We start from the raw sequence: 15,746 nt of genomic DNA, 5'->3' as shown, positions 1-15,746 counted from the left end.
CTCTCCAAGAGGAGGATTTCTCAACTTCAGTGTTGAGCCCAACTAACCCCTTCACCCCAAGGCTTCTCTTCCCTCCTAAGGGTGAGTGAAGCCTTCACACCCAACACAACATTCATTCCATCACAACAAATCAAGAAAACAAAACTAAATGCAAGTGAATCCAACAAGCTCATTTACATGCACTAACATCTACAACATACATCATATGCAAATCACATAATTTCTACAAGAATACTAACACAAGTTCCATAGCTCAACTTCCATGAGATGAGACAAAAACCATGGCATGAAACACTAACCTCCTTCCAAGCTAATGGCTGATGAATGGTGATCCTCCTTGGTTTCCAAGTTTCTTTCCCCAAAAACCCTAAGTGTCTTTGCAATTAGAGAGTAGGTGAACAACCACTAAGTTTGGCACAAGCTCCCTAAAAAGACCTCCACCTCCAACCCTACCTACCCCTCTTACACCCTTGTACCTTTTTATCAATAGAAACTTAACCAAGTGGTGGGATGCTGAAAGAAGTCATGTGAAACTCTGATTTTCGAATTGGCTTGAAAATGACTAGTTTAGAGGGTCTCCTAAGTCCCCTAGGCCAACTTATGGTTATATTTAGACCCTCAACCTATACTACTAACATGTAGGTGACTTATTTTCACCAAAATAACACTTTAGAACCACTTTTAGGCTCTCTAAAGTTCCTATCAAATTAATTTGAATTCCATCATGAAGGTGACTCATCCGAACACTCTCCAAGGTAGGTTAACTTAATTTCATAATGGGATTAAGTTTAGTTTAAGTGACTTCATGCTCAAAAATCCTATATGACATGTAATTTACACATAGACAACACAAGTGTCAAATGACACACACACAAAAAATACTTTACACATCAGGATGAAATGTTGCTAATTAATTGTGATCTTTAAACTTATAACACCCATGCATAATCACATTACAAAATAAATGCAATACAATGAGGTTTTGAATCTTCCAAAGATTCACCTTGGTTTTACTATGTTTGCATAGGTTTGAAACTTGCTTCCCCAAATAATTTCCATGGTTCAACTTTCCTGCACACTCAACTCAACATCAGTAGCCCAATGAAATAATATAGAAATACATGTAGATAAGTGAAAAATAATCCAATATCACTTAATTTGCATTAACATACTTAGTTAACTTCCATCTAATTATATCCATAAAATATTCAGAACATTGCAATATCAAAATATGTGTATCAACATTTATGTTTCTTATCATAACGAAATTACCACTCTAAACACTATCACAATACTTGTCTATCATAACCATGAAACACTAAAGTCATATCTATTAAATCATTTAAGAAATTAAATGGATCCTAGTATATGTCTTAAGTGGAAATCACTAATATGCAGACTTGTTAACTACTATCCTTTCAATCAAGTTAAACATAGCGATATTCCTAGCAATATCCCTTTATCTCATTACGAGGGGTTTGTGTGTGAGTTTCTAGGGTTAATTCCTTAGACAGTTAGAATATTTACATAATTATGTCATCATAATTTAAGACCAATTTTTGAATGTAACCATATGTCTCATTGTCATTATAACCTAAATTCATTGTCATTCTCACTAGAGTGAATGTTAATTTATCTTTCCTATTTGCCTTGTAGATCATACTTTGAATCTCGTGACCAAGTTCTCAGCTTGAAGACATTGAGTCTCATTTTCATGTGGTCTAATCTTATCAACCTAATGTTATTGGATAGTGTATCAACCTTTTAATAATCAAAACCTACATTAGTCTCTAATAGGATCTCATAAATCATTGTTAATAACAAAAATGTTGATCATGACCTAATTAACTCCTAATTATATTTATTCCTTATAGTTTATAATCAGGTACATGTGCAGGCCTTACATCCTCCCCCCTAGCTATCAACTTCCTCCTAGAAGTCTCCTATAATCTAGGACCCAATTTCCATATATAGGGTTTACCTTGATTTAATATAAGTGTTCCACTCAGGAGCGATGCCTTAAGATCACCTCACATTCCTAATAGTTTTACATATATTCGAGATATAGACTATAAAAGATTGTCCCATAGCTCATAGAGGGATAATTCTTCTTAAAATTGATTAAATCACCATTTGATTTGTTTGGGTATCATCCCAAGTTAGGTTACCTACCAATACCTAATATAAATATATTTGTGCAACTTCTTCCTAGATAGGTAGGGTGGCTGTTGTTTATCTAAAATGTTTAGGCTCATTGCAACATTCCCAGTCTCTTGGAAGTTAAGAAAGGTTTATCATGAATAATGTATTCAATAGCTATTTCTATAATTATACCTCTTTGGTTGTTAGGTTAGTCCTTTTCATTGCGTAGTCTCATTACCTTTTTCAACTTACTTAATCAATGCCATTTCCATTTATAGGTCGGTGTTACTTGTCTACCTATCTCTTCCTATGTTGTACCTTAGTTGGCATACTTACTTGATTTCCTCCCTCTTGCTTGGTTATTCTTATTTTAGGGTTTTCTTTCTGTGTTGGTAGCTTGTGATCTTATATACTATGTCTTGTTTGGGTAGCTATTCATTTACCAATGTCATCATATTCTTCATTAGTTCTTACCGACTATCTTACTCCTTATTAGTTTTTGAGTAACTCACTCACCTTAGCATTGACCAGGTCTACGATGATAGTCTAAGATCAACTTATTGGTGAAGGGTTTATATCTTTTGCAAAAACTCCAAGAATTTATTGGTTTTAATTTAACATCAAGATCCACTTACAAGTCCTCAATTGTAGACACTTAATGGTTATGGTGTTCTTTTGGTTACATCTTAGTTGATAAATCTGGCCATTACATTATTGGTTTGGTATACTTATTAGATATTAGTCAAAATAGCATTGCGTATCCTTCAGCTTCCAGCCCTTATAGTCTTATCACTTTTTGTGCCTTTACCTAAGTTCCTTAGCATGGTGTGCTATTAGGGTCTATTCATTCGAGCGTTAATGTATTTCCATGTTTATAAGGTTGAATGAAATCACATCTTATGATAATGAAAAGGATGGTATTCAAATTTCCTATGATCATTGCCAAGAATTCTCCCTGATATGACCGACTTATAAATCATAATATATCACACTTACAAAAAATGCCTCATAAAATAACTTAAAACAAAATAAAATCACCAATTAAACACAAGTGTGGCCACAATGGTAAATTTTTTGCTAAAACAATTCATGTCCTGAGGCAAAAGGGACGATACCAAGAAATCATCATAAATGAATATTCCACGAAATTCAAAAATATGCAAAATATTCAAAAATAATTCATAACAATTCATAAAAATTCAAATTCTCAAAAGCATTGCGGTCGTACTAGGGTCTTACTGATGAAAGAAGAGGAAGGTTTGTCCTATAGTTACATTGTAAATCAATGATATGCATAAATGATTCCCTTGTATTTTTAGTCCTTTCCCAGAATAAGTCACAAGAGTGATCTACACCCTCAATGCTTATGGGTTGTTGAGTCTTAGAAATTCATTCTTCAATTGCCTATGTTTCCTTACCTACCTGCCTATTATTGTCAAGAGTTGTTAGATGTGGTCTAGGGCCAGAGTTTTCACTCAATTTATGCTAGTGGCCCTTTGGATAAGAACACGATTATAATCGGTGCCACTTATCTAGAAATAAGATTGATGGGGTATCTCTTATACACCTATCACACCTTCTTTCTAGCATCGCTTAGGTGTATTGATAACTCTTAAGAGGGATCCTACCATTCAATCTCGTGGAAGATTGGAATTCCTTAATATATTGTTGATGTGGTGAGAACTATTCAGTCTTGTCGAGCTTTTGTATCTTTCGAGCTATAATACAAATTGAGCAGAATGTTGATGATCGAGTGATAGTTGTCATCGAGTTGCAAGATGTTGTTGAATAATGATAATGTTTTGAGTGGAAGACTTGGCTAATAAGTTCCATTGGCCAATATTGAAAAAAAAAACTTAATGTTTAATAGGTTACCTTAGCTGGTAAGTATATACGGTCATGTTGCCCATCCTAATATGATGGTGTCTCAAGGGGTGAAGAGTCCTCTTTTGTGTGAAAAGTATATATTGTAATGAAATCAGTCAACCATGTTATATTTGACGTTATCTATTTCCCTATGTGCGTTGTTCCTTCTGTTAATTGCTTATTATCTCCTATTTTCCCCTACCTATCTGGTAGGAGACTTATCTTTATTAGGTATCTCTTCCAATGGAATTCTTCATGTGTGTTTACTATCACCTAACTGTGGAATCTATATCAAGATATTCATGACATAAAATATTAGCCCTTTTTTGTATAACATATTAGACATTGCATCTCTATACTACCAAGTGTTGGGGGGAGGGGGTGGGTTTCTAGTCACAATCTTATAATATATCGTTCTTATCATTCTTGTTTACCCTAATTAAGAGAATTACCTCCCAAAGGACCAAGGTCTCTATTCAAAGGGTCTTTGAGTTCCTATCAATGCCTAAACATCATCCAGATGAGATACCGCCCATTTAGTTTAGAATGTTGGTATGGTTTAAAAAGAAGTATTGTCATGTGTGATAAGGTTTGAATTTGTTCAATCTCACAGCTATCGAGACGAGGTTATATAGAGATCCTTTTATAATTGAATTTCCATGAGGTTGAGATAAATATCTTATCATATCTTAATCATTAATATTATCAAAATGTTACCATGGCTAATCACAGTTATCCATTTAGGATGCTCAATTTGTTGTCAATTAAGTAATAATACTTATAACGAGTTGATTCTCTAGGAGGCCTATCTCCTTTGCAATATGGTATTATGATATTATGATAACTTACAATTGTAGATTCATTTGTGGGTTCATTAATTCCCAGTGTTGTATAACCTAGCTCTGATACCAGAATGTCATGTCATGTATTCCCAGTGTTGTATAACTTACAATGTTAAATTATACATTAGGGTTCATTTGACATGATGATTAGTTTTTGAAAGTTTATACTGGAATTAGGTTAAGGATGCCTTAGTGGTATAACTATTACGACCTAGTGTGCAAGTATCAAAATTTGAAGACATATTGGCCACTGGTTGACCATCTTCTAAGATTCAAAACCATCCTACATTACAATCTGAGAGGTAGGGAAATTTACCAATACATCACCAAATATTTTAATTCTTTCATTAAATTACAACCATAACGTTGGGATGAATCTCATTTGCTTCCTTTTGAATCTATTCCTAGAGAGGACAGGTTCATTCATTTGTCATTAGTATCACTAACTTACTGAATTCACCCTAACTTCAACTAGGTAATGGTAGGTTAATCATTTGTTCTCTAATGGTCATCAAATAAAGTTTGTATCCATAATCTACTATAATTGTACGTTATAGTTCTAGTTGTGGAATAATGTAGATGACTTAAAATCTATGATTTAAGAAAGGATATATCTAGCTACATAATTAAATCTTTATCAAGTATATTAGCAACATGGTTTAATGCATATGTGTGAACATGACCCCTTGGCATATATACATTTTAAGTTAAATGATATGTAACACTATGCCTATACATATTAATCATAAACATCACAATACGAAGAACATAAATAATGTTCCCAGATAGTAATATCTAGACACTACTAGTATTTAGCCTTTATGCAAGTATCATGATATACTTTATACTAACTATTACTACTACCAGAATTATTAATGTTAAGTATCTAACAACCAATTTCATTCTTTCAACTATTACTAAATTTCTAACATTAAAAACAATATACATTGATCAACTTCTTAGCGGAACACTTAACAATTTTACTAATCCTCCAACCTTTAACTGTAATAACTTGAATTAATTAAACCTCTAATTTATTAAATATGTAATTATTACTTAATGTCCTTCATCTTTTGACTCCTCAAGTCATGCTCATTCTAAGACTTATTATATTAATTAAATTTTCAAACATATATTTCTTATTTAATTATCTTCCTTGACAATTCTAAAATTAAATACCCTAATATAAGTTAAACACTAGATACCCATTGAACCTAGTCACTAACTAATTTAATTACAACATCCATAATTTAAGCAATTAATTAACTAGATAAATAATCTTTTAATTAATATTACTTGCTAACTACAATAAATAGATAAATATGATTATTCTAATTATTAACTATTTACTTGCTACTCACAACATGTATTACTAATTATCTTAGACTATCCAACTTTAACATTACTTACCCTACCCTTAAACAACTTCTTCCTACAAACACATTTCCTAACTCTACTTACTAACTTACATCTAAAAATAATCACCAAAAATATCGTATTTAAAATTATTAACATTAACTAATCTAACTTTTACTAACCATCAAAATAAACATTCATATTAAATTGATACTCCCAACATCCTACTAAATTCTACCCCTAAATCTACCTATTCACCATACTACTTCCTTTCCTTCCAAAATTGACACCTAAATCCCACATTCATGGCTTTCCACTAACTCCCCCACCTCCTGCCTAGGTCCACGTGACAAGGCTCAAGGGACACCTTGCTGCAATTTTATTTCCCCTACGTACTTGGGTTGAAAATGAATTGTGTAAAAAGTAGACTTGTCTTTTCTTAATGCAAGCACCCTTTTTGTTTTAACCAAACCCAAGGCAAAGGGTCAAATCAGCAATGATAACATGTGCTAGTGTAAAATCCCAAGGCAAATTCAACTTACATCATCCTTCCAACATGGTTCACTTTCCCAAGTCCTTCCCTTACTCCTCCCTAGGCATGGGTTGGTGGGAAAGGGTTTGACTTAGCCCATTTTGCTGTTCCTGAGTAGTTAATGCCTAGTGGAGAGGAGCTGACGCATGTTAGAGAAAGGGTCTTAATTGTAATTGGTTGCTAAGTACTGACAAGGGTATGGATGCCTAAGTTTAGGAGTTTCTTAAAGTTGCAGTTTAGAAGCAAGAGGAATATAATGTACTTCATTATTGGGGAAAGTGTGTGAAACTATTGTTATTATTCTATATTATTATTATTTTTTAAATTGTTATGAGTGAATTTTGTTCATTCCCTTTTAGGTCAAGTGAATTTATTTATTTATTTTATTTTTGGAAAGATTTAGGAGCTACTTTAATTCTAGGTTACATGATAATCCTACAACTCATAGGTATCTACTAGAGGTATCAAGAATATTCCTTATTATTTAATTAGCATGTATTCTTGGGAAAACATTATTTCCTCCTCCCATACATTTTCCAGAGAGGGAATGGGTACCTACAAATTTTTTCTTATAAATTGGACTATGGGTTTTCTTTCCTTAAGAAAATATTGGTTTATCCTACCATGAATTTTAGTGATCATTTTGATAAGAGGATGGTGTTATCTACTAGGATTTTTTTGAACTTGGAATTCAAAGGAAATAATCATCATTCATTTACAAAGAGCTATTCATCATAACAATTTTCTTCTATCTTATTGAATGCATATAAATTTGCAAAGTAACAACTATGGCCTTGAATTTACCAACTATACACATAATTTTCTTCCACAAAACATTAATGACATATGTCTACCAATTATATCAAAAGGAGAAGAAATATCTCTTACATGCCTTCCTCCTAATACATAAAATCTTACAATGAGTAATTCCTTGCAAGTAAAATCATATACTTTCTCAATAATATCCTTACTCCTCTCATCAATATACACAAATATGAAATTTTCATTTTACATCGTATTGAAATAACAATGGAGACTTAGAATCACCACACATTTAAGATGACATAACATTAATCTCTCTTAACACTCTTGAATCTTTTCCACTTCATCAAGGTGAAACCCTAATGCCTACATGGTATGCATCTTCACAAACCTGCACATAACACACAAACTTGGAACCATGGAGGCTCAACTCCCAACCTAGGCCTCAAGGAGGCCACCCACTAAGCTAGGGGAAACAAAGGCTCAACTGGGATACATTCAAACAACATCACAACCTATTATGGTGTCCATAACACACGCTCCATTCCTAGTGAGGAATGGGGACCCCCCTACTTTTTTCGACTCCCAAACTCACAGTTCGAGAGTCGGGAGAAGAAAGTTTCATTAGAGTTAGATTTTTTTTGAGGCAAAAATTCAAAAATTCAAAAAATAAAAAATCAAAAAACACAAAAATATAGAAAATTTGAATTTTTTTTTTTAAAATAAAAAATAAAAAAAACCAAAAACATTAAAAGTAAAAAAATTGAAATGCAAATTTCAAAAAAAAAAAAAAAAAAAAAAAATTTTAATTAATAAAATTTTGCGTTCACCCAAGCGCGTACGCGAGATGCACACTGTGCACGTGCGAGGCACAACGTATGTCTTGCTCGACGCACGAGGACGGGAGGGGTTATAAAACCCTTACTCTCCTTCTTTCCCCCCATTGTTTTTCAAAAAACTTCTTCAAGGTAGTGGTATGTGCTCCGCCTCCTTCCATTTCCTCTATGGCATGGCGCCACTGCATTGCGTTGTAGGCGCTGGGCTTCATGCCCACGCTACGTGCGCTGGGTGCTACTCGGCGCTACGCGTGCTAGAGCCGCTCTGTGTTGCGAGCGTTGGGCGCTGTGTGCACACGCATTTGTTTTTTTTTGTTTGTGCAAATTTAAAAAAAAAAAAAAATAAAAAATGTTTTAAAAAAATATTATAAAAAATTTAGAAAAAAAAAAAAGAAAAAAAAAAAAAAGGGAGATAAAAATAGAAAAATAAATACATTTCCAAAGGGGACTTTTTTTTACTCATGTTTTATTATTTTTGCTTTATGCTATCTTGTGACTAATAAATGTTTTCTCTTGCAATGTCTAGGTAACATAACCAAATGGCATCCACATCTGGAGTAGCACCCAAGCTAGCCGTGTTCAAATTCTAAGGTGTACCTTCAAAGTCAAGATTCCACGATGATTACATTGAGATCAGAGATACTGACCTTAGACACACAGACCTAGGTGAATTCTTTAGAATTTGCAACAAGCCAACTAAAAGGTCAACCTTGATATCTGCATTGATCCATTCTAGATTGGTGAATGCAGCGTCACATCCTATGCCAGTACAATCAGTTGAACTAATGATGGCCCTGTCATAGCATTTTGTTCCTAATGAGAGGGTGGTCAAAAGTTTCATAGGGGAAGTGGTATTGGATTTGTGACCTGACAACATTGAGAGAGTTTTACACCTACCAAGAGTAGACCAATTCATTCGACTTTCCTATGAAGCAGCTGAGAGATGGTACAAGGAGCATCAACAAGAGGCCATGGACATTATACAATCCTTGTACTTGATTGAGAAGCCTCCTCAAGAAAGGATAACTGAAAAAGTGGATATGACTTGGGGATACATGAAAGAAGACATTAGATACTGCATTATTCTCCTGAGTAGAGTCATGGGCTTACCTGCAATAGGTCACCTTAGCACATTCATGGTTAACTTCATTGAGACCATTAGATAGGCAAAGATACCATTGGACTAGGCCACCACACTAAGTGAAAACTTGTGTGAGCAACTGAGGACGGTGAAGGACAAGAAGAAGTTTTACATGATTTCTTACCTGGTGTACTTGCTTGTAGCGAGGGCAACAAACTATTCCGATTTGTACAAGAGAGGTAGTATGCAGGACCCTAATGCCTGGCCTTACATAGTTTATCCTTAGTTGGTGAAGAAGAAGATCTCAACATAGAGCAAGGAATACAAGATTGTGAATGACGCATTTATCTTTGTAATCATATGATTCATTGAGAGTAACTATGGGAAAATGTTATTTGATGAAGCCAGAGCATAGATCACGGCTCTCAGAGCCTACTTCATCTAGTTTAAGACATTCACGTATTTATGGGTGGCTAGTGCATCCATCAATACTAAGAAGCTTTCAAGATACCCAAGTGATAAGTTGGTACTATTGGAGATCTCTAGGAAAATTAAGCTAGCCTATGAGAAGATAAAGAGGCAACGAAGACCCTGCTAGGAATGTCCATTGGTCATTGGGCCGTATTAGGTGAAGTGGAAATAGGATATTTTATCCTTCGAGTAGCAGTGGGATAACTATCCTCTTGAAGAATACAACTCTCCCTGGCCATATTTTGACAATGTTGGGAAAGTAGAGAGTCTAGCAGGAAAAGACTTCCATCATGAGGGTGATGTTGAAGATCATTGGATGAATGCCACAAATGACTATGATGTCCTCATTAGGGACTATTGTAGGATGAATTTACATCTAGTAGAAAAGGATCTCAAGTTGAACATCCTAGAGGAGATAAGACAAAATGATTCTAAGGAATTATTGGATCCCCTATTCAACACAGATAAATTTGGTGAAAGACCTATTCTGAATGCTGAGGTTGACAGGGAAGAAGGCAATGATATTATTCATCAAGCGAGGCATGTTATTAGAATGAAAAAGGATTGGATCAAGAAACCTTTTCCACTTGATCCAATTGCTGACACAATAATCTTCCATACACATGCTAACCTAGAAAGAGGTAGAGGAAGGAAAGTAACAGTTCCTATCTTTGCACTTCAGTCCCCTATCAGGCTAGAGATAGTCTACCAGCTTGATCACCTAGTGGGATATTATCACCCTCCTAAAAGGAAGGGAAAGAAAAAAAGAAAGAGGACCTCTCCTTAGAGGGTTCAAACAGAATAGACACCTCCCTAATAGTAGGAACAGAGCTCACAAGAGTCCCAAGGTATTCGAGCTACTCAAATCCAGGATGAACCTTAGTTGCCTCATATTGTGCCAAACCAACCAGAAGAGGGAGAAATTTTAGAAGCCTCCATTCCTCCTAAACAAGAAGAGCCCCCTTCTCCTTCCATCCCCAAGAAACATAAGAGGATCGAGATTAAGATGAAGAGAAGGCAAAGGATTAGTAGAAGATAAGTACCTAATCCATCTATTCCTAAAACTATTCTAGAGGAAGAAGATGGGGAAGAAATAAAATCAGAAGAGGAGAAGGAATGAGTGCCCCTACAGGGAAGAAATAGGTTAGCAAAAGCTATAGAGTTGGAAAGAAGAAAGAGTGCTACAGTTACCCTACCATCTACCCAAGTAGAACCATTAGAACTCTCTTCTTCAGAAGATGAAGTGTAGCACTGGGTGAATGAGTAAAGGGAAGGAGGTGAGGATGTTTTCTCCATGACAAATTTTGATTTCATGCCTATGGGTATAGAGTTGGTTGGAGATAAGATTAGAGACACCCCTATAGGTGAACTCCAATAGGAAGACTAGACGCAGATGCCACCAGATACACAGGGTCTTGATCTTACTCCTCCATCTCCACCACAAATTATGGTGGTAGATAAGGGTTCAATAACTCCCCCACCTTTGAGTTTAGAAGAGGAACAAGTTCAAAAGGAACCATCACCACAAGAGCAACCAAAGCCAAGGGCTCTTGATGAATCATCAAAAGAGGGACAAATTGTAGAATATGCACAACAATGTTCCCAAGATGCTAAGGAGAAAGCTATAGGATCTAAAAAGATTGAAGTTATAGAAGGAGAGTCCTCACAATAGGAAATGACTCCAAGCAAGAGTGATAAAGGGAAGGAGGTAGTTGAACGCACCCCTTCATTATCAAGAGCCAAGGTCATAGAGAAATACATTCTGAGATGGTTCCAAAAGGAGATAATGAGGAGTGCTAAGCCACAGTTCCATGCTTCAGAGGATGATATTTGTGATATTGCAAAGATCTTGAACAAACCTGAGTCTCCATTACATGATGCAATGCCATTCGTGTTTGTCACTACCATACATAACCAAGATTTATTTGCACAAGTGGCTCTCCCTCCTAAAGGTATAGATGCAAAAGCCATTAGTCTTGAGGATTATAAAGTAAAGGATGTTATGTTAGGAAGGCTTACATGGGATTTAGCTTGATAGATGATGACTATGGGAGTCAAAGAGGTTCTCAGGCACATGGAACAGGATGATATTGAACTCCAAACACTTCGAAGGCAAGTTGAGATCCTAAAGGGATATCTAGCCAAATTTGTTGGTCCTCTTGATCTTGAGTGCCTCGAGCAGACTCTAAATACCATTCTTAGAGAAGGGGAAGGTGTACAACTAATCCATTTTTGAAAGCTTGTCAAGAGTGGCGAGAAAGCCTTGAAGATAGGGGTTTCACTATAATCATAGGGAATTTGAAGTTATTGCATGCTACACAGGAGAACATGAATAAGATCATAGCAATTTTGAGGCAGGACTTCAGTATCATGGATGAGGTATGGGCATGGAGCAAGGATTTTTAGACTCTACAAGCCATAGAAGGGCAAAGGTACCACACTTTGATTGATGTATATACTAGAGAAGAGCTAGACATGATTGATGATTGGATAGAGAAGATAGTGAATGACAATAAAGTAATGGAAACATTACATGAGGAGATCCATCGGCTCAAGGACCAAGCCCTAGAGTAAAATTTGGAAGCAAAAAAGTTGTACAGTGATGTGTGCTTGGAAATTTTTGAAGATGAATAATGAGAGAAGCTATTTCCAATTGAGGTAGTAGTAGAGAATTTCAAGAAGACATTAGAGGAAGCATCTAGTGATGAAGATATCATGCAAGCAGTTAGGACAAAGGAAGAAGCACTATTAGAGTTGGACACCAAATTCATAGATTTTGTAGAGACTCGAATTGAGGTGACAATTACAAATAAAAGGTGAAGGAAAAATATGAGGCTTTAGATCTTTTGAATGTAGCTAAGATTATTGAGATGATAGAGAAATTCAAGGGAAAACATCCAAACATAGCTTTGGGATGAAGAAGAACAAAACCCAGATGCCAGAATTTCAATTTTGACACTCAGTAAAATTTTAAATTTTTTACCTAGTTGAGGTCCATGGCTCTCCAGGTCTATAGCTCTGCAATTTAGAGGTACGTTGACAGTTAACTACCAATTCCAAAAATAGCACTTTCCATGCATCAAGAGTGCATTCTGACGATAGTTTAACTCTGACACATGCCTAGTGAAGGACTAGCTTCTATTTTTTATGCCTCCATGCACTTCCACTTCGACTGATGTCTTCCTCCTACTTTCTCTCTCATGTTTTCTCTATTTTTGACATGTAAAGGGATTATGCATCCAATTAATGAATAAAATATGGATGGAGTCCCTCTAAGCACCATATTAATTGTTAGTCTATATATATTTAGTTTTTTTTAATGTTTTAAAAGCATTTTATTGCATGAAGATATCTCTCACTCTCAACACAAATTGAGGAGATGATTTCTTATAAATACCCCATTGTAAAATGTTACAAAGGCCGTAGTTATTATGCAATAAAATTATGCTTTTGGTGCTCACATTTGGAGTGTAGTCATTCTTTCTTGAATGTGTCATTGTTTTGTGAATTTTATTCATGAGATTGTGATTGAGCCAAAGGTTTATTGCATTGTTCTTGGTTGTGTGATCTTTTAGTTTTGGTCGCTGACATAACGAGCTTGAGAAGAGATCATCAAATTGTGTCTGCATAGCTTTTTGTCTCACATGAGCACACTTTTTGTGGCCTTTCAATTTGATGAAAGGTGAAATATCATACAATTGTTAAAGTTTCTCACCGACGATTGCATCAGTGGGTTCTAGGAAGCACTGCTCCTATTTTCATTGGTGTCCTACTGATTTATTTGAAAGCTTAACTTGCAACATTTTTTTTTGGTAGCTTATGTCCATTTAAGATTTCAATTTTAAGTTATTTCAATTTCATGTTATTTACTTTTAGTTTTGTTATTTTCTTTGCTAACCCCTTGTTAGAATGAGAACTCATTTTAGTTGCGTTGTTAGAATTGCATTCATTGAAAAACTAGAAAATACAAAAATATTGGTCTTTTGTGTGTTATTTTGAGACAGAAAACAAATTTACTTCATTCTGAGATCATAGTAGAACCAACAAAGGCCTCCTCATGAACAATCACATTTATCTTCAATTGAGCAAATTTTGGTATTTCGCAAGACAAATATTGAATCTTGGAGTTGATCCTCAAAAGATTAGCTTTTCAAGAGAGGAATTGCACAATGGATTCCTGCTGTTGACCTCATGTAAAATGACCACCCAACACAACCCAAGCACAACATGGATACCAGAATCTCACAACACATTCACAACCCCAAGCAAGGTTTTCACAATGATTCACAAATGGAATCATAAACATTGGATGAAGGTGAGCTCTTCAAGGAGGAGAGTGCCATATCCTTATGAAAAACAAATCTTGCAATTGCAATATGCCAATAAGGATTTCAAGAATCATGTTACAACTAGGATATCATTATTTACATTCCTCAACAAGGCTATCAACAATTACTCATCTTCACATATTCTCACTTATACCTCCCATGGAACAATAAAAAAGGTATATGGCTTCAATGGAGCCCATACTCCATGAAAGTATTCCCTCTCTAAGAGGAGGATTTCTCAACTTCAATGCTGAGCCCAACTAACCCCTTCACCCGAAGGCTTCTCTTCCCTCCCAAGGGTGAGTGAAACCTTCACACCCAACACAACATTCATTCCATCACAACAAATCAAGAAAACAAAACCAAATGCAATTGAATCCAACAAGCTCATTTACATGCATTAGCATCTACAACATACATCATATGAAAATCACATAATTTATACAAGAATACTAACACAAGTTCCATGGTTCAACTTCCATGAGATGAGACAAAAACCATGGCATGAAACACTAACCTCCTTCCAACCCCTCTTACACCCTTTTACCTTTTTATCAATAGGAACTTAACCAAGTGGTGGGATGAGGAAAGAAGTCATGTGATGCTCTAATTTTCGAATTGGCTTGAAAATGACTAGTTTAGAGGATCTCCTAAGTCCCCTAGGCCAACTGATGATTATATTTAGACCCCCAACCTATACTACTACCATGTGGGTGACTTATTTTCACCAAAATAACAATTGGGAACCACTTTTAGGCTCTCTAAAGTTCCTATCAAATTAATTTGAATTCTATCATGAAGGTGACTCATCCTAACACTCTCCAAGGTAGGTTAACTTAATTTCATAATGGGATTAAGTTTAGATTAAGTGACTTCATGCCCAAAAATCCTATATGACATGTCATTTACACATAGACAACACAAGTGTCAAATGACATACACACATAAAATACTTTACACATCACGATGACATGTCACTAATTAATCATGATTTTTAAACTTATAACACCCATGCACAATCACATTATGAAATAAATGTAATACAACAAGGTTTTGAATCTTCAAAAGATTCACCTTGGCTTTACTGTGTTCACATAGGTTTGAACCTTGTTTCCCCAAATAATTTCCATGGTTCCACTTTCCTGCACACTCAACTTAATGTCAGTAGCCCAATGAAATAATATAGAAATACATGTAGATAAGTGAAAAATAATCCAATACCACTTAATTCACATTAACATACTCAATTAAATTTCATCTAATTATTTTCATAAAATATTTAGAACATTGCAATATCAAAATATGTGTATCAACATTTATCTTTCTTATCATAACAAAATTACCATTCTAAACACTATCGCAATACTTGTCTATCATAACCATGAAACACTGAAGTCATAACTATTAAATCATTTAAGCAATTAAATGGATCCTAGTATATGTCTTAAGTGGAAATCACTAATATATAGACTTGTTAACTAGTATCCTTTCAATCAAGTTGAACATAGCGACATTCCTAGCAATATCCCT

Source organism: Cupressus sempervirens, chromosome 7 (genome assembly GCF_028749045.1).
Source record: "Cupressus sempervirens isolate cs-2001-9-10 chromosome 7, ASM2874904v1, whole genome shotgun sequence".
Classification (NCBI taxonomy): Eukaryota; Viridiplantae; Streptophyta; class Pinopsida; order Cupressales; family Cupressaceae; genus Cupressus; species Cupressus sempervirens.
Note: the sequence above shows the minus strand (reverse complement) of the source record.